The sequence below is a fragment of the Myotis yumanensis genome, unplaced genomic scaffold, assembly GCF_028538775.1.
Source record: "Myotis yumanensis isolate MYYU_CA2020_CCGP unplaced genomic scaffold, mMyoYum1.0.hap1 SCAF_3, whole genome shotgun sequence".
Lineage (NCBI taxonomy): Eukaryota > Metazoa > Chordata > Mammalia > Chiroptera > Vespertilionidae > Myotis > Myotis yumanensis.
The window spans coordinates 123,603,661-123,608,443 of NW_027223754.1; the positions used below are offsets into that span (position 1 = coordinate 123,603,661).

The following is a 4,783-nucleotide window of genomic DNA, read 5'->3' on the forward strand; positions in this document are numbered from 1 at the left end:
GAAGCACCTCTGCTCTAGAGCTGAGCAGAAGGGTGTTTAGGACTCATGAAACTCACTATACATGGGAGGATTCAAGAGAAAAAGTTTCTACTAAAACAAAGGTCTCCAAGGAGGAGTCAAGTATTATCTTGCCAGTTGGTCTCTGGAGGAATCCATACTTTGCACTTTCCTAGTGAAATTCAACTTTCCCCATGTCTCACCCATATCCTAGTGGGAACCCATTAGCATTTGTAATCCAAATTCTCCTAGTTAGTTTTTGCTTTGACCAGCTCCTGTGGAACTTCCTCACCCCACTCTAAGTGAGCCCCGAGTTATTTCTGGAATTCCAGAGCAGTCTCACGTGTGTTGCCAAACAAGTGACTGCCCCTGCCTGGGGCCATGGCAGTGGGTCAGTGTGGACCACCCTGTCCACTGTCTCCCACCTCCTGATGGACAGCTGATGGGTACAGTAGTCCTTGCTATCGGCAGTCTCACTCTCTGTGGTTTCAGTTACCCGTGGTCAACTGCTGTCCAAAACTATTAAATGAAAAATTTTGGAAATAAACAATTCATAAGTTTTCAGCTGCAGATTGTGCTGAATAGTGTGATGAAATCTCACGCCACCCCACTCCATCTTGCCTGGGATGTGAATCGCCTTTTGTTCAGTAGCAGCAGAGTAGGGGTACATGCAAAACATGAAGGAGGTAAGGCCAGGAGGGGAGACAGGGACACCAGATGGACTGTTGCCACATCAAAGTGCGTGTGTGCAAATGGCCCTTATTTTCCTTAATGGTGGCCTAAAAGTGCAAGAGTAGTGATGCTGGCCTCGGAGATGCCAAAGAGGAGCTGTAAAGTGCTTCTTTAAGTGAAAGGTGCAAGTTCTCGATTTAAAAAGGAAAGAAAAACGTTTGTGCTGAAGTTGTTAAGATCTACCGTAAACACAGATCTTCTACCTGTGAAATTGAGGGAAGGAAAAAGAAATGTGTGCTAGTTTTGCTGTCACGCCTCAGATTGCGGAAGTTACTGTCACAGTGTATGACAAGTGCTTGGTTAGGATGGGAAAACATACAATTTGTGGGTAAAGACATGAACAGAAAGTGTGTTCTGACTGATGGCAGCATGTTGCGCCAGAAAGCCCTGAGCGTACAAGAACACATCAGCAAGGGACCCCCTGAGATAAGGGACAACAAACTGTTCACTGCAAGTAAGGGGCGGTTACACAGATCCGGGAATGGGTTTGGACTGAAAAACATAACAATTACTGAGCGATTGTATTTTCCGGTGAAAACGCCGCTGCCACCTTTGTGGCAGAGTCAATGTGAATTAAGGTTCAGTACGACCTGCAGTTTCCGGCAGCCACTGGAGGTCCTGGAACGTATGCCAATGGGTAAGGCGGACTACGCTATTACCTTTCTCAGGATAGTTCAGGACCCATGACCTCGAGGAGCCGACCCACAGCCTTATGCTGTTTTTCAAAGCAAGGACGAATACCTCAGTCCTCTTCTTCACAGTGATGCTTGTTAAAGGGATGTCTCACTGCCTGTGCGCCGCTGATTCCCTCGTCTGCATTTTATGTCAGTCTGTTTGCACAGAGGACTAAACCTTTGTTATGGGTCCAGGCCATCAGGTTGGATTCCCTTTTCCTCCAGGATGGGCTCTTTCACAGGAGCTCCTTCACTTTCCGGCAAATAGACGTCCACTGGGGCCGCCCATCGGCTGTCCAGATCTGTCTAAATCCCGGCCTACGTTTAGACTGAAGACCCTGCTCTCCTCCCAGCAGTCCTTCCCCTGGGAGGGAGGGAGGCCCTGCACAGTCAGCTTTGTGGCCTGGGCATCCAAGGATTTGCAGAGTCTGCTGGGAGGAGGACGTATTCTCCTCTCCACCCCAGAAATCATCTTCTTGGTTTAAAGTTCTTTGTGATCTATTTCTTCAATCTGAGACCCCAGCTTACTGTTTCAGTATAATTCCTGTCTCCCAGATCTGTCTTTTCTCTCTCACTCGCTCTCTCTTCGCCCCACTCTGTCCCCCTTGTCCTCTCCTGTTCTGCAGCCATCTAGACAAGCCTAGAGGGTTAGCCAGCTGCCAAGGAGGCAGCACCTCCGAGTTGGCTGACCACCATGGCCGCACATCTCAGTTGAATTTGCAAAGGGGCAGAGGAGTCAGATAACTTTCTGGAGTCTCAGAACATGAGAGACTTGGCTCTGATGAGAGTTTTGCAGTTTCTCAGGTTTGCCTCTCACGGTCATCATCTAATAATACCTACTGCGTGCTGAGGAGTCATGCTCCCTGCCAGCCTCCGCGCAGAGTTATGTAAAGGACTCGGCCTAATGGCAGGCTCCCCAGTGTGGCGTGACAGGCCCTCCGTGCCTGACCTCTGCTGGCCTCTCCAGGCCATCCCTGCCTCTCCCTCTCGGGGGTTCTTGCTCCAGCACCCTCACATGGTCTGTTGTTCTCAGGCATACGTAGTCCATGTCTTCTGCTTCTGTTTTCATGTCTTCACTTTCACTGTCCTCTCCTTGCCTGGTGAACTGCTTCCCATCTTTAAAGATTCAGCTTAAATGTCACCTCCGGAAGCAATCTCTGTCCACCTTCCACCTGTCTCTAAGCTGGATCTGGTGTTCCTGTCTCCCCTCCTCGCCTTTCCTCATTAATGTTTTGCATGTATCTCTATCATTGCCCTTGCCAGGTTATATTATAATAATCTGAATAGGTTGTTACTCTGATAGTAAAATCCTTGAGGCAGCAATGGTGTTTTATTCATGTCTGTATGTTCAAAACCAACGCAGCGCCTGCCACAAAATAAGGTTCATGAAATGTTTGAATAATGTTGAATTAAAGGCTTTGAATGTATGGACCAGTGATGGCGAACCTTTTGAGCTCGGCATGTCAGCATTTTGAAAAACCCTAACTTAACTCTGGTGCCATGTCACATATAGAAATTTTTTGATATTTGCAACCATAGTAAAACAAAGACATATTTTTGATATTTATTTTATATGTTTAAATGCCATTTAACAAAGAAAAATCAACCAAAAAAATGAGTTCGCGTGTCACCTCTGACCCGCGTGTCATAGGTTCGCCATCACTGGTATGGACTTCACTAGATGAGTGATTCTCAATAAGAATCAAGCCCTCTGTTAACGGGTGATCAGAATTTTGGTGGTGGTAGAGCATATTAATTAGAAAAAAACCCCACTTTTAATATTATATTTTGCATTTTGTCATTAAAAATAGTTACATTGGCAATTTCTGCTTCCACCATGTTGGAGAAACTTGTACTAGATTTGTACTTCCAAAACATCAACCACAAAACTGGACAAATATATAAAACAACTACTTTTAGATATTGGGTAACAGGTAGGACTGTGATCCTGCAAGGAAAGAAACAAATGAAATGGTCCTAAGATCACATTTTCTTTCTTTCTGGATGCACTTTCCAGAACAGAGCAGGAAAGGAGAACCCAAGTGGAGCCCAGAGGACACAGGGAGTTAAGCATACAGAGATCAAAGATTGGGGAGGCAAAGGCAGGCAGTTTTTGTAGGGTGGAGTACCAAAGAAGAGGGCGTATGTAAAAAAAAAAAAAAAAAGCTCGAATAATCTGTATGTTTGTCCTTAAGTCTGTTGTTGAACACTAAGCCACACCAATAGGGGGGAAGAAGGTGGCACCAGCCCCTGCTATCGAGAAGAAGCAGAAGGCCAAGAAGGTGGTAAGTCCCCTGTTGGAGAAAAGGCCCAAGAATTTTGGCATTGGACAGGACATCCAGCCCCAAAGGGACCTCACCCACTTTGTCAAATGGCCACACTCCCGTCAGCTGCAATGGCAAAGGGTTATTCACTATAAGCTGAAAGTGTCTCTCACCATTAACCAGTTCACCGAGGCCTTGGACTGCCAAATAGCTACTCAACTGCTTTAAGCTGGGCCAAAGTACAAGCAAGGGACAAAGCAAGAGAAAAAGCTGGGATTGTTGGTCCGAGCTGAGAAAAAAGCTGCCTGCAAAGGGGATGTCCCCACCAAGAGGTCATCTGGCTTTGGGGAGGGGTTAACATTGTCACCACCTTGGTGAACAAGAAGCCCAGCTGGTAGTGATTGCACAGGATGTGCCTCCCATCGACTGGTCTTCCTGCCTGTGCTGTGCCCTACTGCATTATCAAGGGGAGGGCCAGCTGGGGCGTTCAGTCCACGGGGAGACTTGCACCACTGTTGTCTTCTCACAGGTTAACTCAGAAGACAAAGGAGCTCTGGCTAAGCTTGTGGAAGCCACCTGGACCAACTACGACAGATATGAGATACACCACCACTGGGGAGGCAGCATCTTGGGTCCAAAGATGACAGCTCACATTGCCATGCTGGGAAAGGCCAAGGCTACAGAACTGGCAACCCAACTGGGCTAAGTGTATGCTGCTGAGTTTTCTGTACATAAAAGTAATAAAAACCCTCCTTCAAAAAATAATAAAAATAAGTTACCATCTTGATTATAAGATTAGCATTTAGTAATTTTTCCTAGATACTTTGCATAAGTATAGAAATGTAAATCAATAGAATAGAATTGAGAGTCTAGAAATACTTGCATACATTTATGGCCAGTTGATTTTAGAGAAAGGTGCTAAAGAAATTCAATGGGGAGAAAGGATTGTCTTTTCAACAATGCTTCTTAGACAATTTGATGTCCATATATAAGAACATGAATTTAGTCTTTTACCTCACGTCATACACAAAACTTAACTTTAAAAAATTGACTAACTGAACTTCATTAAAATTAAAAGTGATTGTGCTTCAAAAGACACCATTTAGAAAGTAAAAG

At 45.5% G+C, this 4,783-nt stretch overlaps 1 pseudogene; it reads left to right on the forward strand.

Annotated features, from left to right (window-relative positions):
- The first annotated feature begins 1,098 nt into the window (after positions 1-1,098).
- Positions 1,099-4,373, forward strand: LOC139006319 (large ribosomal subunit protein eL8 pseudogene; annotated as a pseudogene).
- Positions 4,374-4,783: the final 410 nt, after the last annotated feature.